The 25,283-nt window shown below is 38.6% G+C and overlaps 1 protein-coding gene across 2 annotated transcripts in view; it reads left to right on the top strand.

The window, feature by feature from the left end:
- LOC115214498 (aryl hydrocarbon receptor nuclear translocator-like protein 1) overlaps positions 1-25,283 on the top strand; it is a 730,728-nt gene that overhangs the window by 108,693 nt on the left and 596,752 nt on the right. For both annotated transcript variants that reach the window (XM_029783697.2, XM_036505029.1), the window contains one exon: positions 15,108-15,134. The gene's annotated coding sequence lies outside the window, so the exon portion shown is untranslated. The remainder of the gene's footprint in view (positions 1-15,107; positions 15,135-25,283) is intronic.

The raw sequence follows: 25,283 nt of genomic DNA, 5'->3' as shown, positions 1-25,283 counted from the left end.
AAAAACCGTTCAATTCACTTCAACATTTAGATTTAATTTGCCAAAATATTTTCGTCGCTTTGAGACCGCGACCTGTTCACTGATCTCAGATCAGGTCACTTGCTATGCAAGCAGATTTCCGTAAATGTAAACTAGTAATCCGGAAAAAGAAACTGGAGGTTTCGAAGCAGTTGTCCATAGTTATCTTCTTTCTTTTCGATTTTCAAAGTGATATTCACATCTGCCGGACATATTTTTTGTCTGTCCCAAACAACAATATCCGGCCTGTTAAGCTTATACTTGACAGATGCTTTGATGGGAATGTTCCATCAGTATTCCTTGTGATGCTATTTGTATACGTATTCCACGTGTGGGGAATTTTCTATATTTATTCCAGGACAGTCTTTTTTCCGAATGTATGTATGAATATGTGTGTGTGTATGTGTGTGTGTGTGTGTGTGTGTGTGTGTGTGTGTGTGTGTGTGTGTGTACATATATATATATATACACACACATATATATGTATTTGTACATCTTCCTATATATATAATCTGTAAATAGTGAAATGTCTTTTTCGGACATTATATTAATGACATGACAATGTTTGTTTAATCTTTCTTAATAAGGATTTCCCTAATTCTTTCGGTTAGCTTGGAACGACAGCAGTGTTTCTACATCCATTCGTCCATTAGCATGTCAAGACCTTATTGACCTCATCAGCAATATGAGCTGATGATAATAATGGGCTATTTTGTTCATGTGTTCTACGTTAAGTTGCAAAACATCATAGGAATACTGATATGACTGAAAAGAGGTCATCGATGTTGGCTTTAAAAGTTATAAAACGGGTAAATACCAGTAGATTTTATCGTTTATTTCATGTTATGTAGCTGTATGTTAAATTTTTTAAAATATATATTTTACTACTAGAAAGGCTTCCATAATTAATCTGCTGATATTCTGTGGAATTCTATATAAAATTGTGGAGTTGTCAACTAATATTTTTCTATCTGATTTTATCTCCTGTCGTTCTATATTATAGATTTACAGTGTCACTTTGTTACAAGTCCATGGTCAGTCAGCGAGAAAGTGTCATACCTGCATGGCTAATGTAACAGTTTGAGTCATACAGTTTACAACTTCCAAATTTACATAGAAATTTGTCTACTTTGTTGGTTATCTGACGTATGTCCTCTGGTTTGTTACTTTTGTCTTGTGCTAAGTTAGCAAGTTTTAAAAAGGAAATACTGGGATCGATTCGTTCGACTAAAACCCTTCAAGGCGATGACCCAGCGTGACCGCAGTCGAATGACTGAAACAAGCAAAAGATAAAAAAAAATGAATAGGAGATAATAATAAACAAGTTTTTGATAGTTTGTTTACTCATATAAAAAAAATCATCTCATCAGATGAAGATATTGAAGTGTAAAACCATCATATTAAAGCAGAGTAGAAATAATGATAGAAATAGTTATGAAAAGGACGGAGGTTAGGGATTTGAACAAATATGTGAGCTTAATGTGTTTCAAACAGTGAGCTATAATTTCCATGCTAATGTAGACGTATCACACACACACACGCACACGCACACAAGTATTAGTACATCCATACACATTTAGATACATGAGTGTGTGTGAGTGCATATATATATATATGCATATATATATATATATATATATATATATATATATATATTATATATATATATATAATATATATATATATATATATATACACATATTTATATATGTGTGTATATGTATAAATATCTGTATGTATATATATGTGTATGTATACACACACACATATCCTTGCATATGTATATACGTGTAAATATGAGTGTGTGAGTACGTACGAGTTTATATATATAAATACATATATATATACGCACGCACACATATATACATGCACATACATATATACGCACGTATATATGCATGTGATGTATATGTATTATATATGCACACATGTATGCATAAATATTTATGAAAACATGAACATACATACACGCCTTCACACACATAATTATTTTATTTAATTATTATTCTCAATCAATAACAAACTATAGAACACTCCCTAGAAACAATGCCTCAGTGTTAGTTGAGACCAATTCCATTAAAATGTCATACGAAGGCAGCAGGACTGCTGCGAGAATGTTTTGCTTGGATTCCATCTTTCATTGATACGTTCTTTCTTTTGCAACAGAATTCACGAAAATTGCTTAAAGAACTATTCCTTTCCTGCCATTAATCGATGATTTGTCTTCCACAATTTCCGTTCCTCTAGCAATCTGCATGTCTCTTGAAGATCATATCATGATTCTTGCAGAAAATTCTTCATTTCTTCAGCTTTGGTAATTTCTCTGCATATAGTTGTTTTATTATTACCAGAATCTCTAATGTGACAGACAAATTGTTGTGTTATATTTTGTTATGCATCATTTCGTTCGGAGCTCAAGTGCTGCTTTATTTATCCGTCAGGAGTCAATAAAATAAATATCATTCGCGTACTGGGACTGATATAATCAACTATAAACATCATTTCATCATCTTCATCGACGTCGTCGTCATCATTAAATATTGTGTGTGTGTGTGTGTGTGTGTGTGTGTATGTGCTTGTGTGTGTGCGTGCGTGCATGTGTGTGCATGTGTGTGCATGTATGTGTATGTACCCTACAAAAAAATGGGATCGTTTTAACTTCCACTTTCTCGTGCTTGCATGGGTTAGAGGGTATTTGTTGTAGGAGATTTTCTACAACTGGATGCTCTTCCTGTCACAAGCCCCCACCTGTTTTCCAGTGTGGTTATATTTCTCCATAGCCAGACATGTTTTCATGAGAGATTGGAAACAGAGGACAAGGGCACCGCTTATATGATAATAACACTCGTTTACAACTATCATGTGATGTCAAGACAAAGAAACACAAACACACGCAGACTCTTTCTCTCTCGCTCTCTCTTACACACACACATATTCAGAGAGAGGGAGTGGGAGAGAGAGAGAGACGAAAAGTTGATGAACAATGATAGAACAATTACATAATTTCATTTGCGTAAAATGTTACATATAAATATCCATGTTACACGATACAAAAATAAAACTTTACAGCTGTTTCAAAGATTCGGAAGTAGATCCTTTTGTTGGTCCGGAGCTATAGAAGACACTTGCTCAAGATGCCATACAGTGGAATTGAGCTTAAAATCACGTAGTTGGAAAGGAAATTCTTAATCACACGGCCATGCTTATGTTAAAAATCAGTTTATGAGGTTTGAAAGGATGGATGAACGAAAAATGAAGAGCGCATTCGAAAGGTTTTTTAGGAGCCAATAAATAAATCTTAACCTGTTCTACCAAATTAGCCCCCTTTCACCAGATTAGCAACCTTGTATATCCGTGGAGGCGCAATGGCCCAGTGGTTAGGGCAGCGGACTCGCGGTCGTAGGATCACAGTTTCGATTCCTAGATCGGGCGTTGTGAGTGTTTATTGAGCAAAAACACCTAAAGCTCCACGAGGCTCTGTCAGGCAGTGGTGGCGATCCCTGTTGTATTCTTTCGCCACAACTTTCTCTCACTCTTTCTTCTGTTGGCCTGCTCGCTTAGCCAGCGGGATGGCGTCATTTGAAGGCTAAAACAATGCGAAACGCATTGTGACCAGCGATGTATAGCAACATCTGATGGTCTGGTGGGTCACGGTCACGGTGATATACATACATACATATATATATACATATACATATGTGTGTGTATTTATTTACATATATATACAAACGTATGTGCGTATATTTATACATTATATATATTTGTTTGTGTGCAAGTGTGTGCTTTGCTTTTATAAAGCTCTGCATCAATGCCCTTAAACCTCTGTACTGAATTATATGAGTTTATGTTAAGTGACTGCTAAGTTCTATGTTGCTTAATTTTTCATTTATCTACTAGGTGTTACTAATTAGAAAAGGGTCATAACCCTTTGCAGTTTTCCAACTCCAGGTGTTACCCTTTCTTCTCTTAAATTCCCTTCTCTACACTTGTTCCTTTTTCTATCTTTTCCCTTACATACACACTTCCTGTTTTCTCTATCTTTTTCTGACTCACCTACAATCTTAATGTATTTATTTATTTATATTTTGCTTATTTTTCCTTTGCTCTTATTTCAATTCCTTTTAAATATTGTGTGTGTGTGTGTATGTACTTGTGTGTGTGCGTGCTTGCATGTGTGTGCACGTGTGTGTACCCTACAAAAAATGGGCACCTCCGATAATGTAGTTAAGCTATACCTATCAAAATGTCATGAAGGTTATGGTTTGAATACTTTTGATTACGTGACTATCTACAATTGACACATATTTTACTTATATGCAGTCTAGAGTTCAAATCTTTTTACAGATACACATAATGACAGGAAGAGTATTTCAATGTATTCTATGTGGAAACCCTTCATTCTGATCCAGTTTCTCAGTGTGGCCCCAACAATTACAATATTTTTTCAACACTTGCTGATTGTTTGGCTGACCGAGATACTTTCTTCTGTTGGTGTTGCAGTGCTTGGAACCAATCTTGTTGGTCAAAAAAGTCATTAACAGCATATATGACATTACCATCAATGTGATTATGGAGTCAAATCAGGAGAATAGGGAGGGTGACCAAACAGTTCAAAGCTACAGTCACACACAAGAGACATTGAAACCAAGGACTTGGATGCTGATGAAAAACGACCCCTTTTTTCAGTTTTTCTGGGCATTTGCTCCGGATAGCCTTTTGAAACTCATTCAGCAATCTTTTTAGTATTAGGCCAGCAATTTCTGGGAGGTTGTAAGTCAACTACATTGAACCCAATGCTCAACTGGTACTTATTTTATTGACCCCAAAAGGCTTGGAGGTATTTGAACTCAGGAGTTGAAGACAGACGAAATGCTGCTAAGCATTTCACCCGGCATGTTAGTTAAGTGACTGAGGATGCTTTTTGTATCCTCAGAAACTGAAGCCATCATTTTTCTGCATATGAAGTGACCTTAGCCTTCTCTAAAGCAGGTGAGGAGGGGGCGTTTCCTCTGCATGGATTGTTTCTTTCTCTCTGACTCAGAGTGATGAACCCAACATACATCATTGGTTAGCAAACATTCTAGGAAACCAGTTAGATTTGCCTCAAATAATGTCAGATTTTACTATGATGTGATTAGCCAGGCGCTCTCTTGATCAGGTGTTAGGAAACATGGCACACACCTAAGAGAAACGTTTGTCATGCCAAGTTCATTGTGCAAAATATTATCAATTTTCTCAGGAGATATGCTAATAGCATTGGCCATATAGTCAATCGCCTGTCATTCATCAGTATGTGGTGAACACTATCAATGTTTTCCTCGGTGGTAGCAGTAGCAGGACATCCAAACCTTGTATCATGTTCAAAACCTTCCCTTTTTTCCCCTCCTGTATACAGCTACCCACTTTTGCACTGTTGTCAAAGCTGGTGTGTCATCTAATATATATTTCTTTACTACCCACAAGGGGCTACAAACAAGGTCAGACAAAGGGATTAAGTCGATTACATCGACCCCAGTGCGAAACTGGTACTTAATTTATTGACCCGAAAGGATGAAAGGCAAAGTCGACCTTGGCGGAATTTGAACCCAGAACACATAACTGCAAACGAAATACAGCTACGCATTTCGCTCGGCGTGCTAATGATTCTGCCCGCTCGCCGCCTTAGTGTCATCTAATCTAGCAACCAAGTCAGCATGACTGTCCTTGGGGATGAAGCTCTTTTTCTGAAGGTACTTGATAACACCACAACATCAAATTTTGTCCATTTTCAAGAGAAGTCACCACTAGTTAGTTCTGAAGTCTTCTTTCAACAGTCAGATGTGAATTTACCTGGAGATAAACAATGTGGTTATTAATAAGTAGAAAAGCTGAAATTGGTGCATGCATGATTCCACAGCTCTAGCATTATTCTTTTATAGTCAGCCTATGAACTTTTCAGCCCACCATTGTAAGCACCAAGAAATTTGATACAAGTTAGTTAAATTATAATTATACATACATACAACATACATACATATATATAATATACTAGCAGTATCGCCCGGCGTTGCTCGGGTTTGTAAGGGAAATAACTATATAAGCATTTTTAGAGAGTTACTTCCCTTATAAATGCCAATTCGGGCTTTCTTAGCCATTTCTGTTTTGGTGTCTTCAAGCCATGAAGTCGTTGTTCTAAAAGAACGCTGGTCTCCTTGACAACGCTTTACGACGTTGATTTCCTTACACTCCCTTCCCCACAGCTTCACGAGGGAAGGAAGAAGGGGGAGAAGCAAACAGGTGCAGGTGTGACCATGGACGCCAACTCCGCCGCCATCGACACACGAAAAATTATGCATTAAAATGATGTTAAATTATTTTTTAAATCGTAGACTCATCATAGACATGCGCTAATACTCAGACGGGCTCGATATGAATCACGACTATAAGATACCCGAATTTGGTTAAACTGCACCGCAAAATGTGGGAGTAGTTAGGAATCTAAATCGAAGGGGACAGACACTCACACAACTACAGTTTTATATATATAGATATATAGAGAGAAAGAGAGGGAGGGAGAGAGATAGGGAGGGAGAGAGGGAGGGAGAGACAGACAGACAAATAGATAGGGAGAGAGTGATATGTTTATGTATATGTGTATATAGATATATGTCTGCGTGTGTGCTTTTTTGTTTGTCCCTTATCGGTACTTGACAACCGGTGTTGGTTTGTTTATGTCCCCGTAAATTAGCAGTTCCACAAAAGAGACCAATAGAATAAGTGCCAAGTTTAAAGGAAAAAGTATTGGGGCTGATTAATTCCCTAAAAACCCCTTTAACATGGTGCTCCAGCGTGGCCCCAGTGCAAAGACAAAAACAAGTAACAGTTAAAGGATAATACCCTAAGTAGAAGGTTAATGTGGTAGGTTGCTATTGATTGAAGCAGTGGATCACAAGTTCAAACTCAAACATGGCTATTGACTTTGAATTGTAAATTTACTCAAAATATGTTTGCATGACTTGGCTTAATGTAAATAATTCTGGTAATGGTTGCAGGGTGGGCTAGTGGAGGTGGTAGTGGCAGTGTGTGTGTGGGGGGGGACAGGAGTCTGGTAGTGGTGATGGTGGTCATAAAGAATATAAAAACAAAACAAAAACAATAATTGTCTGCAGTGATTTTGTGGTTATGTTTGTGTGTGTGTGTGTGTGTGTGTGTGTGTGTATGTGTGTGTGTGTGTAGGGGAGCGAGAGAGAAAGAGGGGGAAAGAAAGAGAGAGAGAGAGAGAAAAAGGGACAGAGAATGAAAGAAATGGACAGACAGGCGGAGGGAAAGAGAAAGACAGACAGGAACATGCATATACACTCAGAATGAGAGAGACACACACATACAGAGTGAGAAACAGGGAACGAGAGAGAGAGAGAGAGAGAGAGAGAAGAGAGAGAATGCAGGATCATATACATGTACATACACACACAGTGACTGATAGAGACACATATACACACATGTGCAGAAAGACATGCACACACAGATGGGCAGAAGGAGGTATAAATAAAGCAGGATAGACAGTGAGTCAGAGACAGATAGACAAAGAAGGAGAGTAGAGATGCTGGTGGGTTCATAGGTCAGAGGTATCTGTAGTAACCATGTCAATTGAATTTAGACCAGTTGTGGCAGTATACATTTACAAAGGTAATGAAAACTTAATGAAAAACTAACTCTTTCCAATTGGCCCATTTCTGGTGTGAATGTACAGTTGACAGAAAAGCTGAGAACATTGAAATGGGACTCACTAGTACCCACTGACAATCCCCTCAACATATTAATCCTTTGATGCTTATTTATTCACATTGTTTTGAATTAATCATGCATTATCTCATAGCTTTGAGATTTCGATGATGTGATATAAAAAAATTTTTTAGAATAACATTGTAGGATAGGTATGAAAGGCTGGATATCACCAGTTTAAACATGAAAGGGCTGATTGTTGGACTTTTTATTGAACTGTAGCTTTTTATTGAACTGTAGCTTAACCCTTTTGATACCAACACACTTGAAATTAACCCTGTTTCTATAGTAAAAATTTCCTGTTTTAGAGTTTTCAAATTAAAATTTTCCCTATAACTTCATGATAATTTATGTCCCAAATACAAGCTTAACAAAGACAAACTCATTTTACTAAATTCTTTATATTTTAAAAACTAATTGCAATATAGGTAGTGTAAAAAAATTTTTTTTTCTATGAATGTAGCCAGGAAAATAGCTAGAAAATTTCTGAAATGTAAAGATAACCATTACCACAAGATCTTCGATAGAAATACAGTCACAGTCAGCTATAGTTGCCTCCCCAATATAAAGTTGATCATGTTCAATCACAATGGTAAGAACATCCCCAAAAGATTCAGTAATTTTAGATCTCTGGACAGCTGTCCCTTGAACAATAGATACCTGGGGGAGAAAAAATAGAATTTGTATACAAGGCCAGTATTACAGATTTGAACAGAACAACAAAAACTTACATCAGAATGATGGAAAACATCTTCAAATAAAGATATATGCAGCATTTGACTTCGTTCAGAGATAAAAACAAAAGACATATAACATCTTTATCCAATATAACATGGACACTTAAAGAAAGTGAAGTGAACGAATCCATATAAACTGGAGCACTATAGCTAAGGCCAGCACTTACAGGGGATGAGCAGCAAATGCGAGCCTTGCATCGCCGAAAAACTAAATAGCATGACATTAACAGTGAACATTTTAAGCATTAGGGAGGAAATCTTCTCCCTCTGCATGCACAAGCAACAATTCATACTTGGAACTTACAAGCACCTACTTCGCCACTTCTCCAACCCAGTTAATTTCTTCTCTGTACAACGAATATATGCATTAAATGAATATTATGCATAAAAGACACAAGCTTATGTTGGATTCCATCCTCACACAGATATATAAGCATTGCACATTCATTACATCACATGATTCCTAGAAAAGAAGGCACATACACACACTTATGAATTTACACTTCCACGCACTAAGTTTAGCTTCAAAATCTCTGAAATTCCACAATTACGTGCACATAATGATATACAAATGAAAAGTTTAATGCAGATATGTGTGCATAGATGTGTCTGTGTGCATATGTATGTATGTATGTATGTATGTATGTATGTATGTATGTATGTATGTATGTATGTATGTATGTATGTGTGTATGTATGTATGTGCCTGTGTATGTGTGAGCACACACTTAGTATGGGTATGCAATTACACTTATGTGTCTATTTATATTTATAAATTTAGATGTGCATGAAGATTCTCACATAAAATGATTAAAGAATTAATCAATTCGCAATGAACGCAGGGCTAATACAAGGGATTATGATTTTCTGATAAATTATCTCCCATGATCTCTATATTTATTTATTTATCCCCAAATCCCACACAGTCTCGTGTATATTTGTGTATTCTCATCCAAGAGGCAGACAAATACCAATGTTCCCATGTGGCAGGCTTGATAATTGTTGAGATCTCTCGCTTCATGAAACCATTCATAGCCTTGTGAACCCATAAATAAAGAATATTAATCTACCAATGCGGTGTTGAGCACTCATTCTCACTGTTCACTATTAGCGTGTGTGTGTGTGTGTATATATATATATATATATATATATATATATATTACTGCCAGGTATTTTGTCCAGCTTGCTAACAATTCTGCCAGCTCCCCAATAATAATGAGTTTTTATTAGTCACAAAGCTCCAAGGTATTGGATAGTATAAAGATGAAATTAAAAAAAAAAAAGGAAGAAAATGATAGATAGTAGAGACATTTATGTGGAGATGGTGATGGTGGTTGAGATGGTGGTGGTGGTGGTGCTAATGCTGGCAGTGATGTTGGTGGCAGAAACGTTAGCACGCTGGATGAAATGCTGAGCGGTATTTCGTCTGCCGCTACATTCTGAGTTCAAATTCCGCTGAGGTCGACTTTGCCTTTCATCCCTTCGGGGTCGATAAATTAAGTACCAGTTACGCACTGGGGTCAATATAATCGACTTAATCCATTTGGCTGTCCTTGTTTGTCCCTTCTGTGTTTAGCCCCTTGTGGGTAGTAAAGAAATAGGTAAAAGTAGTGGTGGTGGCAGTGGTGGTGGTAGTGGTGGTAGTGGTGAAGGTAGTATCGGCAAGAAAGAAGCTAGCATCAATGCACAGCTCTGTGTCTTCTGTATGTATATGTGTGTGCATGTGTGCATGCATGTGTGTGTGTGTGTGTGTGTGAATATGCTAAATTTTGTATAAAAATAATGCATTTAATTGAAATTTGTCTTTTAGTTGGAGAAGAAAATAACAAAAGCCTTGAAACAATTTTCAAGGATTCTTAAAGACAAACTACCGTACTTTAGATAAATTAAGACTTTAATCTCATAAATAAAAATCAATTTACTTAATTAGAAGCCTGTTAGAAGGTAAGAATGGCAACTATGGACATGTTTCAGTCTATTAGATTTCATCAGCTTAAGAAATAATGTACTCAAGCTGGCATGATTGATTGTAAAAGATGTACTAAAAATAATTTAAAGAATAAAAAGAGTTACAAATAGTTTGTTTTTGGCCAGTTGGTGTATGTGTCCCTTTGCGGGATGGGGTTTGACAGGATAGGCCCTAAGGTTCTATTTAAACAGGAAATGGAAAGTAAATGAGAAGTTTGACTTTCTGCTGTCGTCTTAGCTAAACATGTTTACATTAAATTTGTTAGTTAAACATATCAAGAGCATTGTGTGCGTGTGTCTCTGTGTTTACATACATACCTGAAAATTCTGCCCCCTCCCCCACCTCTACACACACACACATGTAGAAAATCGTTCGGACATTTTCCCCCCACTCTCGCATACACACAAACACATAAGACATTATATACACACTGGAACCCAAGCGCATACCGATCCAAAGCATAAACATACATAAAAGCAGCTATCCATACACATATATATCTCTTACATACAGATAACCAAACAGACTGACTTTAGTATTGCAGTGCACACACACATACACACACACACACACACACACATGTACAAATATAGTCAGATGTACAACACACGTTACTATGAATTTGTTTGCATGGCTTTTATCCATTACAGCAAATCCTACAAGTTTATCATCTAAAACAATGGAAGCCTGGAAGAAAGAGCACTCAGTGAAACCGATAGGTTTTAGTTAAGTTTGTATAGTTTTTATAGATGTAGGCGTGGATGGATAAAGCCAGAGATACTTGTGTGGTTCAGAAGTTTGCTTCCCAGTCACATGACTTTGGGTTCAATCCCAATGTACGGCACCTTGAGCAAGAGTCTTCTATTATAGCCTCTGGTCAACCAGAGCCTCATGAATGGATTTGATAGATGGAAACTAAAAGAAAACCATTGCATGATTGAGTGGGAAAGTGTGAATGTCTCCTAGCTTTGGCATCGCACGATAGCTGCAAATGAGTGTTAGTGCCAAATATTGGTATCCTTCATTTCCAATGTTTTGTGAAAACATGTCTAGCCATGGGATAATATTACTTTGCTTGCAAGAACTGCAATTGTTAGTAATCATCATCATCATCATCATTTCACGTCCGCTTTCCATGCAAGCATGGGTTGGACGATTTGACTGAGGACTGGCGAACCAGATGGCTGCACCAAGCTCCAATTTGATCCGGCAGAGTTTCTTCAGCTGGATGCCCTTCCTAACGGGAATCCAGCTGTAGAAACTCTAATAGAGAAGGTATTTGGCCATAGTGTGCTTGCCATCACAAAATTCATCCAGCTCATAACTATTGAATGAACAAGTAGACATTCAAACAATGATGATGATGACAGCGGCAATGACGATGACAACGACGACGACGACAATGATGATGATGATGACGATGACAACGACGAGGACGATGATGATGATGATGTTGATGATGGCATACTTAGCTATATTGTTTAGAGAATCAGAAAGCAATATAGCTGTTGGAAACAAACAGAGGAAACTGTGTTTTATAAGCCAGTGGTTGTAGAGTGTTGATGAATGGATTATAGTGAAAGAGACGAGGGCACAGAGCTGGGGAATGATGCCAGTGTATGTTATATTCACTTCAAATCAGTGCACATTCACAATAAGCACCAATGTGTATTAATAACAGGCCAGTGCACACACATGTTGAACATCACTGCACAGTTGGAGCAATGAAATGAAGTAAATAATGAATCACTCTAGCTGCATGGCTGCACATACGCATGCATATATACAAGCACACATATATAGATTACCATATACACAGGTACACATACATATATATACTGATACACATATGTACACTTATATATACCAATAAATATATATATATATATATATATATATATATATATACACACACATGCATATATACAGATCAATGATGTGATGTGCGACTATCACTTTGATTTACATTTAACATACCAAAAGTTTAGGGCAGGAACTTTTGTGGCCCTTTCCTTAAAATTTTCTTATTCTGTTTTAAATTTTCTTATATTTCTTCATTCTTTCTCCGTTTATTTTTCTGTTTCTGTGTGTTTGTGATTGTCTGTTCACGCATTTTGCTGTAATTGCTGTTATTATTATTGTTGTTGTTATTACAGAGATGGATCAGCAGAATTGTTTTAGTATGAAAAAAAAATGCTTTGCAATATCTGTTCCAGCTTTTTACATTCTGAATTCAAATTGCAATGGACAGCAACATCTGTTTGGTGGTCAAAGTAAATGACCACTTATCAGAATCGTTTAACATCGCATGTTTGGTCCATCAAGGATATACACTCTCACTCCTCTTGCACGTGCTGGCTCATGAGCCATTGCTATGGAAGCTGGATGTTTTGAGGGGAATTCTGCATGTACTAGGATGCGGAAGGTTCATGTTGGTTTATGCAGATGATGTCACTGTAATAGTATTGGATACCTTTGACATTGAGGTGGTTGTCAGTGCCCTAAGAGAGTATGAAGAAGTGACAGGAGCAAATATTAACCAAGAGAAGTCAGTGGGCATGCAGCTTGATACTGAACTGAAGGACTGACTAAATTGCTTGGGGTCTGGTTTGGTTTGGACCTCCAGGTGGACAAGAACTCAGGAAAGGTGACAAGCAGGGTAGCCAATCTCACCCAGAAATGGGCAGTGAGGAAGCTGTCCCTGAAGGGTCGGGTGGAGATGATGAATGCAAACTTCACTTCCATCATCTACCACCGCCTGAGCATTGTCCTTTGCCCAGCTTCATTACTGATCAAGCTGGAGCACTTGCTTTCCATCAGATGGTCCATCTGCTGGTAGCAACTGTTGAGTGGAGGACTGGGTATGCCATAGCTAATGATGAGGCTGCAGCATCTGCAGCATTTACTTGATGGTGATCAGGTGTGGTCACCATTTGTCAGGCAGGATTTACTGCAGCTTGTCTCATCGATGGAGCTATAAATCCTGGATCAAGCATAGACTGAAAAAGGGGACTTGGCACCTGGAGTGTCAGCAAGTGCTCACAGTCCTCTGCCAGTTGGGAAATGTAGTGGAAGTTCCTTATTGTAGTTATATAGGGTATTAGAGACAAACAAGAGTGACAACATGCATGGAGAAACTCTGGGCATCTGGATGGATAAATTAGCTGGTCTTTTCCAGAGGACTTTCAGGCTACAGACTATGGATAATTTCCAAAAATCCCTGGCCTGACAGTGTTACCGAGGAGCTCTGCCAGTTCAGGACAACTTCTACAGGCATGGAAGTGCTGTCAGATGGACATGTCCGAGATGTGCGCAGGGTGATGAAACCATCCTACACTCGTCCAGTGTTCAGTCATTGCTGACTTGTGGAACAGCTGTTGGTGCAATTAGGGTGAATCTGGTTATCAGTTTAATCTACCGTGAGAATTTCTCCACTGCCTTCTTTTGGCCTCTTCAGTGAAGCCCTCATCTACTTTTTCAAGTTCCATTTGAAAAAGAAAGTGTGGGTGGAGAGGAAGTACTACTCCCCACCCCACCCCTAGTATTTTTGTTGAAAGGAGAGGGAACGCAGCAAGGATGGCCCATGTGAATGAGCCTACACTGAGCATGTGCCTGGAAGGTGAAGGGAGTGGAGAGGGGAGTGGTACCTGCCTGAGGTACCCTTGGCATTCAAAGTATCCAGGATGTGTTGGGTTCCTTGGTTGCCACTGGACGGAGCTTCCCTCCTTTTGGGGAATTTTATTATTTGAATTTTTATTGTTCATTGTTTCTCTTTACATGCACTATATGTAAATCTCCACTCTCCTTTGTATTTGTGTGCAGCTTCTGTGGCCAATAAAGAAAAGATTATTGTTGTTATTATTTCACCAAAGTCAAATTTGCCCTTCATTCTTTTGAGATCAATAATATAAGTACTTGTTGAACACTAGATCAATGTAGTCAACTAGCCCCCATCCACCAAAATTTCAGGCCTTGTGCCTATAATCACCGTGACCGACCAGGCTATCAGATGTTGCTACACCTCGCTGGTCACAGTGCGCTTCGCATTGTTTTAGCCTTCAAATGACACCACCCCACTGGCTAAGCGAGCAGGCCAACAGAAGAAAGAGTGAGAGAAAGTTGTGGTGAAAGAGTACAGCAGGGATCGCCACCACCCCCTGCTGGAGCCGCATGGAGCCGCATGGAGCCACATGGAGCTTTAGGTGTTTTCGCTCAATAAACACTCACAGCGCCCGGTCTGGGAATCAAAACCGCGATCCTACAATCGCAAGTCTGTTGCCCTAACAACTGGGCCATTGTGCCTCCACGCACCTATAATAGAAACCATTATTTAAGGCAGTGAAGTGGCAGAATTGTTAGCATAGTGGGTGAAATACTTGGCTGCATTTCGTCCATCTTTACTTTCTGAGTTCAAATTCAGCTGAGATCAACTTCAATTTTTATCCTTTCAGGTAAAACATGTACCAGTTGAGCACTGGCATTGATGTAATCAACTTACCCTCCTTCTCAATTTCAGGTCTTTGTACCTATAGCAGAAAGGATTGCAGTTGTTGTTAATAAAAGAAATCATCATCATCATTATTAGTATTATTATTATTCATATTATCTCCATTTTTATTGCAGATGGAGTTGGTTCCATAATACATTTTGGTGAGTAAATCTTTTTATTGTGCTTGCGAGTGCATGTGTGTGTGTTTTTATGCATAGCAGTGCGTGTGTGTGTGTGTGTGTGTATGACCATTTTTGGAATTCATATTTTAATTTATTTTCTTATTTGTTTCTTTTTTGTCCTTTTTTTGCCACCAGCACTGGAGGTGTTCCCTGTTTGAGTTGAAGTGTTCATCTACATTGGGTCGGTGTTTATTCAGAGTTACTGCTATCTTACAGGGATTACCTTCTTTGGGTCTTGCAAAATTTATGTCTTTCATGTACCAAATTTTATTCATAAACCTCCAATAATGTCATTCTTTCTATAGTCATGTTCCCTTATCATTATCAAAGACAACTGACTTGAGAGGGAACAATATGAGGGATTGTTGCAGAGGTCAACTGTTCAGTAGATCTCAGCATGTCATTTGAAATCAGTGAGAAAGAGAACATCTTTTGACAACTGTATAAAAATTTAAACTGTGACTTGAACTGAAAACTTTTTGGTTTCCAAATATGAGAAGGCATAAAAAAAAATCTGACAGATGTTTTTCTTTGTAAAGAAGTAGTAATTCTTGAAATCTGGTCAAACAATTCATGGATTCGATGATGTCAACACAAATCTGTCTAATCAAATTTTTGTGGGCAACCAAGAACTGGTGATATAAAACTATAAGAACTTGAAATGAAAGTAGCAAACTGAATGCCTGCCAGTCGGTCTGGGAGAAAGGATGCAAATGACAAGTAAAAACAGTAGAAGCTGATAATCGGATTCATAAGAAATGAAACAAGACTTGCTACACAGTGGAACTAAACCTGAAAACAGATGGTTTGGAAGCAAACCTCTTGCCACAAAACCATGCCGGCTCCTATTCCATGTCTATGTGATTCTGTCTGACCATCTGACCTGACTCATAAAAAAATATGTCTGCTAACATCAGCTAACCACTCCAATATATAAACATTCATTACCACATGGAGGACCCCTCTTTATCTAATTAATCTACATGATATTGTGAAATGAATGCTGTTTTTCTGTTCATCCTTTTTGGCTTTACCAGATTGTTGGCTCTGTCAAATCATATGTACATGATTGTACATAAACAACATGTACATGGTGAAGGACTGATTTTGGCTCATATTCATTTTGTTAACTCCAACTTATCATTGTATTGTTACAACTCCTTCAATTTTACAGCTTCTTTACCCAGATATGTATCTATAATTGTTGTGTTACAAACTTTTAAGTAAGGACCTTAAAATGTAAGGCTTTTTATATCCAAAAGAAAAAAGTTATCATTAAACTTGTATTCTGCAAATTCAGTCTTTAAGAGGAACAATGAAAATGAGGGTTGGTTAAAAAGTTCTTAGACTGATCAAGATATTCTCAGGGAATGTGACCAAATGAAGTTTACTTTCAACATAATCTCCCCTATCAGTTCACACACTTCTTCCATTGGTGTTGCAGAGCTTGGATCCCATTGGTGAAGGAGCTTTCATCCTGTTGGTTAAAAAAGTTATCAACAGCAGATGCGATGACATCACCATCAATGTGAAAATGGTTCCTAGTCAAGTGTTTTTCATGTTTGGGAACAGATGATAGTCAGATGGAGCCAAATCTGGAGAACAGGGAGATTGATAAAATATTTCAAAGCCACTGTCATGCACAGCAGTCATTGAAACCAAGGACTTGCATGCGAGAGCATTGTTCTGATGAGACAAGACTCCTTCTGTCAGTTTTCCTGAGCATTTGGACTTGATAGCCTTTTGAAACTGCTTCAGCAAGTGGCATAGTACTCTCCATTGATGGCTTAGCCTTTTTGAAAATAGTCAATAAACACAATGCTTTTTGCATCTCCAGAAACTGAGTCCATCACCTTTCCTGCAGATGAAATGACTGTGACTTTCTTTGCAACAGGTGAGGAGGGATGCTTCCACTGCAAGGATTGTCTCTTTGGCTAAAAGTGATGAATCAAACATTCATTGTGTATTAGGAAATGTTCCAGGAAACCAAATGGATCTGCCTCATACAATATCAGATTTTCCTGTAATGTGATCAGCCTGGTGCACTTTTGATCAGGTGTCAGAAGACATGACACCCACTGAGCAGAAACCTTCATCAAGCCAAGTTCATTGTGCAGAATATTCTCGACTCTCTCATAGGATACGTTAATAGCATTGACTATTTGATTTATAGTCAATCGCCTGTCATCCATCAGCATGTGGTGAACACAATGTTTTCATCAGTGGTGGCAGTTGTAGGTTGTCCAAACACCGGATCATCTTCAAGATTCTCTGTTCCTCTCCTAAATTCTGCTGTCCACTTTTGCTTTGTTGATAAAGTTGGAGCATCATCTCCTAATGTAGCAACCATGTCAGTATGAATGTCATTGGGGGATAAATCCTTTTTCTACAGGTATTTGATAACACCACAATGCCAAATTCTGTCCATTTCAAGAGATGTTATGGCCAGTTACTTTTGAAGTCTTCTTTGTAGAATCAGATGTCAGTTTATCTGGAAAGAAACAATGCAACTATTAATAAGAAGTGTTGACATTAGTGCATGAAGGATTTCACAATTCTAGCATCACTGCTTCATAGTCAGCCTGTGAACTTTTCAGCCCACCCTCATGTACAAAACTTCTCCAATGATTAGCATGTAGGCTGATAGCAATTAAAAGCAATGCACTTGTTCATGCATTCGTCATCATCATCATAATCATTTAACGTCCGCTTTCCATGCTAGCATGGGTTGGACGATTTTGACTGAGGGCTGGCGAACCAGATGGCTGCACCAGGCTCCAATCTTGATCTGGCAGAGTTTCTACAGCTGGATGCCCTTCCTAATGCCAACCACTCTGCGAATGTAGTGGGTGCTTTTTACGTGCCACCAGCATGGGGGCCAGTCAGGCAGTACTGGCAATGACCTTGCTCGAATCTTTTTACACATGCCACTGGCACAGGTGCCAGTGAAGTGACGTTGGTAACAATCACGCTCGAATGGCGCCCTTTTACGTGCCACAGGTATGGAAGCCCGTTGGCTGCTCTGGCAATGATCACGTTTGGATGGTGCTCTTGGCACCCTACTAGCACAGTATATGAATTTCTATATCATTGGGCAAATCCTGTTTTATGTGTATGTGTGTGTGTTTGTGCGTGTTCATCTCCCTGCTTGACAATTGGTGTTGCTTTGTTTACATCCTTGTGACTAGTGGCTTGGTGAAAGAGACTGACAGAATAAGTACTGGGGTCAATTTATTTGATAACTGAAACAAAAGATAAACACTAAACACTATAAAAATGAAACTAAACTCAACACTGGCTTAGTTTAGTTTTATATTTAATGGGTTTGGAGAAAGGGGTGGTGGTCATGGTCTTTGCAGGCCCTCCAAGACTGATCAAAGGTGCACCAGGCTGATCACATCAGTGAGACACTTATACATTTAACAGTGCTGCCACTGTTTGCAGTAATGAAGCACACCATTCCAATGAACCTAGTTCTTGAGTGACTCATTTCTGCACAGTTTCATATTTGTCTTCTTTCTCCTTCTATATTAGGTTGGTGACATTCTCTTTCACATTATTTATTTTCATATTTTAACATCCATTTATTGTCATAGCAATGTATCAATGGCAAGGTTTACAAATTTAGATATTGATATACATATTCAATGCTGGTGAATAGAGAGATAAATCAAGCAACAGAGGGGATTATCTTTGCTGTCATCTTTGTTGTCATGGTTATCATCATCACCACCACCGCTGCTGCCGCCACCACCAGTACTGCTGCTGCCACCGCGACCATAGTCATCATCATTGCAATCACCATAACCACCACCGCTGCTACCACTACCACCATCATAATCATCATTGTTGTCATCATCATTATAATCATCACCATCATCATCATTATAATCATCACCATGATCATCATTATAATCATCACCATCATCATCGCCATTACCACTACAACCACCACCACCACCATCACCACTACCACTGCTCATCTGCTGTCATCATCATTGTCACACACACACACAGACACACATACACACATGTATAAACACAAGCACAGTCCAAAAAGAAAGCCTCAACCTGCATGAAATAGTACCCAAATCTCCTCCTAATTACATACTATTGACTTTAAAATGGAAGGATCTATGGTATAACGTAGTCCTACAGACTTTATCTTGGAGAAAAGAGACTTTATCTTGGAGAGTATGGCCATTGCTAGAATGTCTTTGATCGTAACTCTTAGATCAGGGCTGTTCTGAGGCTAAACAATAATGCAAATCCATAAATACTATAACAGAAATGTTAATGGCATTTTTATCACCAGTCTTGGAGGGTCTGCAAAGACCATGACTACCACCCCTTTCCCCAAACCCACTAAATATAAAAGTAAATTACCTCTAATTCAAAAGCAGAGATTTTATCCATGGTGTCTTTCCTTTTGGAAAGTTTTCTGGGAATTACTTTTCTAGACTCTATGTTTGGTTTGTTAAATTTTAGCGATGGTTCTTGGTAAATGCAGCAGATGTATCTTTGTCACTGATGGAGCATAATCACACAGCATAGAAGCTGTAAGCTGGACAGAGTGACACTATAGAGAAATTCTGGCTCAACAAATAAATAGATGAGTGTGTATTTGACTTGGTAGAAAAACATATCGTTTATCCTTTACTTGTTTCAGTCATTAGAATGTGTCCATGCTGGGGCACTGCCTTAAAGAATTTTTAGTTGAATGAATCAGTCCCAGTACTATTTTATTAAACCTGAGACTTATTCTATTAGCACCTTTTGCTGAATTACTAAGTTATGGGGACGTAAACACACCAACACCAGTTGTCAAGCAGTGGAGAGGAAATAGACAGACACAAACACACACAAACACATACACACACATGCACACACACATGCATATGCGCACACACACACATGTGCACACGCATGCATATGCACGCATGCACGCACACACACACACACACACACGACAGGCTTCATTCATTTTCTGTCTACAAAATCCACTGAGACTATAGTAGAAGACACTTGCCCAAGATGCCACTCAGTGGGACTGAACCCAGGACCATGTGGTTGGGAAGTAAGCTTGGTGAAGTTGTTGATTGGATAGACAAAATATATAGATGTTGACTGGATAAATAGATGCAGAGTGTAGATGTTGTTTAGAAAGATAGAAACAGTGTGTAGATGTTGACTTGATAGATGGCACTATATGTAGACATTGGTTCGATAAATAGGCACAACATCATGTTGCTGTGCAGAGAAACAGTTTTACAATGTAAATGTTGACTAGAGAGATATAGGTAATGTGTATGATGTTGGCTGGATAGACTGAAACAGTGGGTAGATGTTGAGTGGATAGAAAGCCGAGAGGAAACAATGTTAGATGCTGGTTAGATAGATAGTTTATGGATGTTGATTATATAAATAGATACATAATTATATCTGATTATATAAATAGATTCCAGGGAGAAAAACTAGAAATAGTTGATAGCTTCCGTTACCTAGGTGACCAAGTCAGTAGCCGGGGTGGATGTGCTGAAAGTGTAACTGCTAGAGTAAGAATAGCCTGGGCAAAGTTCTGAGAGCTCTTACCCCTGCTGGTGACAAAAGGCCTCTCGCTCAGAGTAAAAAGTAGACTGTATGACGCATGTGTACGAACAGCCATGCTACATGGTAGTGAAACATGGGCCGTGACTGCTGAGGATATGCGTAAACTCGCAAGAAATGAAGCCAGTATGATCCGATGGATGTGTAATGTCAGTGTGCATACTTGACAGAGTGTAAGTACCTTGAGAGAAAAGTTGGGCCTAAGAAGCATCAGTTTTGGTGTGCAAGAGAGACGTTTGTGCTGGTATGGTCATGTGACGAGAATGGATGAAGATAGTTGTGTGAAAAAGTGCCACACCCTAGTGGTTGAGGGAACCTGGGACGAGGTGGTAAAGCACGACCTTCGAACTTTAGGTCTCACCAAGGAAATGACTAGAGACCAAGACCTATGGAAGTATGCTGTGCGTGAGAAGACCCGGCAGGACAAGTGAGACCATAACCCATGGCATCTACCTGGGATGTAGCCAGTCCACTTATGCATACCTTTCCTTCTTGGGACACAAAATTCTACTTGTGAAGACCTGTTGAGGCAAGTGAAAATCAAAATTGAAATTGATCAACATCAATGGAAATTGTAGCTATGATACCAGTACCGGTGGCATGTAAGTGAACCATCTGACCATGGCCGTTTGCCAGCCCCGTCTGGCACCTGTGCCAGTGGCACGTAAAAAGCACCCACTACACTCACGTGGTGGTTGGCATTAGGAAGGGCATCCAGCCGTAGAAACATTGCCAGATCAGACTGGGCCTGGTGCAGCCTTCATGGCTTCCCAGACCCCAGTTGAACCGTCCAACCCATGCTAGCATGGAAAGCGGACGCTAAATGATGATGATGATGATGATGATGATGATGATGATACAGTATGCATATGTAAGTTGTTGATTAAAGAAACAATGTATAAATGTTCACTGAATGGAAGATATTACGTATAGATATAAAAGATAGATACAGTGTGAAGACGTTCACTTAATAAAGAGACACAGTCAGTAGACGTTGTCAATATACTAAGAGAGTTTTAAGGTGGGGGGGGGGGCTGCCAGAATTGCCAACATGCTAGGTGAAATGCTTAGCGGCATTTTGCACATCTTCACATTCTGCATCCAAATTCTGTTGAGGTCCTCTTAGCCTTTCATCCTCATCAATAGACCTATAATCAAAGTTGTTCCAGCCATTTTTGTTGGAATATGTAAGACTTCTTTGCACAATGTCTTTTCCTTTTTAAGATGGTCGTTTGAGGAATTTGGCTGCTATTTCTACTTGGACATGTGATCACATATGTTTCCTTCTTTTTTTGCATGTGTAGCTGTTGACTGGACAAATAGACACAATGTGTAAGTATGTGTCTGTTGCTTCTACTTATCACCAAGTTAGCCTTGGTCAAGTAGGCTAAGAATCAAAGACATTGCAGTCATGACAACCCTGTCTTTTCAAATATAGCTTATTGTATTCAAATATAGCTACATAGTGTTACATTATATAATATAGATAGCCTTAGTCATCATCATCATCATCATCATCATCATCGTCATCACCATCATCATCATCATCATCATTGTCACCATCATCGCCGATGTCATTATTGTTGTCATCATCATCATTACTACCACCATCATCACCATCATCATCATGTATTTTAATGGCTAGTGTCCCATGCTTGCATGGCTCAGACATCGGAGCAGAGTCTGCTACACCTGGATACCTTTCCTGATGCCAACATACACCTGTTTCCAGTCTCTGAGTCTAGCAAACATCTAACAATGCACCCATGCTTTACATGGAGAACTGGAAATCGATTACAAGCAGCAAACATACATGGAGATAAGGGAAATATGCACTCATTTGCACACATACTTACATGCAGACACACACACATGTATAAGATGGGCTACTATCAGTTTGTCTTGTAAATCCATTCACAAGCCTTCGGTTAGTAACAGGCTATAGTAGTGAACATTCACCCAAGGTACCATGTAATGAGAGTGAACCAGAAACTACATGATTGGCAAGTGAACTTCTTAACCACTTAGCCATGACTGAGCTTACGTCCTTGACACAGTGAAACTACTGTCAAGTTACGCATGCAGGTATGTCAAACATGCATGCATGGACACATGTATGTATGTGCATACATGCTTATACATATGTTTGTACACATAATTGTACATTGGAGGCGCATTGGCCCAGTGGTTAGGGCAGTGGACTTGCGGTCATAAGATCGCGGTTTCGATTCCCAGACCGGGCGTTGTGAGTGTTTATTGAGCGAAAACACCTAAAGCTCCACGAGGCTCCGGCAGGGGATGGTGGTGATCCCTGCTGTACTATTTCACCACAACTTTCTCTCACCCTTACTTCCTGTTTCTGTTGTACCTGTATTTCAAAGGGCCGGCCTTGTCACTCTCTGTGTCACGCTGAATATCCCCAAGAACTACGTTAAGGGTACATGTGTCTGTGGAGTGCTCAGCCACTTACACGTTAATTTCACGAGCAGGATGTTCCGTTGATTCGGATCAACCAGAACCCTCATCGTCGTAACTGATGGAGTGCTTCCACACATAATTGTATGTATCTAATTACATATATAAATCTGCATGTTTTCACATATGTATGTACATTTATATATTTTCAAATGTTTATAAATGCCTTATATGTACAAGCAGACAGCTTAAATTTCTGGATGAGTTTTTTTATATATATTTCCACAGTTCCATTTATGGCTTGTACTTTTAATTTTGTTGACTCTCCATGTCTTTTATGGGTTTTGTGAATTCCAGCTTCTCAGGATTGATGCCAAAGTAGTTGGCTACTTTATCAACTACCATAATACTACTTTCAAATTTTGTTCACAAGGCCAGCAATTTCAGGTGAGTGGGTAAGTCAATTATTGTTGAACCCAGTTTTCAGTTTGTACTTATTCTATTGACCCCTAAAGGATGAACAGTAAAGATGGCCTTGGTGGCATTTGAACTCAGAATGTAAAGATAAACGAAATACCACTAACCATTTTACCCAGCATGCAAATGATTCTTCCAGATCACTGCCCTATTAAGTGCCATAATATTAACAGGTATAGATCTAAATTTATAGACTGGGTGTAGTCTTTGCAGATTTCTCATTGATGCCTTCATTTTCATTCATTATTAGTAACTAGCAGTATCGCCCGGTGTTGCTCGGGTTTGTAAGGGAAATAACTATATAAGCATTTTCAGAGATGTAAAGTATAATAGCCATCTCAATATGGCTAACCACAAAGGGGGGGGGTTACTGTAGCTTTTTACGTTCTGAGATTTAATAATAAATTTTTAGAGAGTTACTTCCCTTATATATGCCAAAAATGGATTAAAAATGGGAAAAATTAATGGTAAATTTTTTTTTAAATTGTAGACTCATCGTAGACGCGCGCTAATACCCAGAAGGGCTCGATATGAATCACGACTATAAGATACTCGGTTTTGGTTAAACTGCACCGCAAAATGTGGGAGTAGTTAGGAATCTAAATCGTAGGAGACAGACACACCTTCACTTATATATATAAAGATATGTTCCTATGCAGGTAATTACTAATTTCTACCCTTCATTGGCATATATCGTATACATTTACAGCTTGTTGATGACACTGTAATGAAAGATTTCTGAATTAAGTGCAAGTTCTCCCATTGGATGAAGCCATAGTATCACTTCATTATGACTTAGCCAACTGGATGGCTGTTGGCCCACAAGGATCTCATCAAGCCTTCTATAGGTCTTGTTTTCAGCCCTGCTTGCTGTCCAAATAGCTTCCACACAAGAATAGCAAGCTACTCAAGTGGGGAGCCAGTTTAGTCACTGACCATTCAACCATAAAACAGCCTATGATAAGATCTCTGATCTAACCTACTACTCTACACAATTAGATTTCCCTCTCCTATATAATTACATCTGGTCTATGGTGCTTAAATTTTAATCCTTTAATCCTCTTGATACCAATCCATTCGAGACCACCCCTACTTCGATGATACAAACTTCTTTTAAAATGATTATAAATTAAAAGTGATTGTAAATTAAGGCCTTCCATCAAAACTTCACATGAATTAATGTGCAAAACATCAGATAAATAGGAACAAAGTTATTTGACAAAATTCCTCATTATTTTGAAAACTAATTAGAACAAAGCAGAGTATTCCAACAGAATAATGGTAACAAAAGGGGTTAAATAACTTTGACAGGAACATTCCACAAGTATTCTTTCATTTTATGGTTGAGTATACCATCATCACTTTAATGTCTTATATTTTGATCTTCACATTTTGTATGCATTTATATATGAATGCTCATGTGTGTAGGTTTGTTTATGTATGTATGTATGTATGTATGTATGTGTGTGTGTATCATTATCATCATCATCATCATCATTTAACGTCTGCTTTCCTTGCTGGCGTGGGTTGGATGGCGCTTCTCTTGGGTCAACATTTGCCAAATTCTCTTTCTCCCATTCGTTCTCTTCATTTAACAACCTTTCATAGTGGTGTCTCCAAGCCTCTTTC

The sequence above is a fragment of the Octopus sinensis genome, linkage group LG7 (assembly GCF_006345805.1).
Source record: "Octopus sinensis linkage group LG7, ASM634580v1, whole genome shotgun sequence".
NCBI lineage: Eukaryota > Metazoa > Mollusca > Cephalopoda > Octopoda > Octopodidae > Octopus > Octopus sinensis.
Note: the sequence above shows the minus strand (reverse complement) of the source record. Positions and strands in the feature narration are given on the sequence as shown.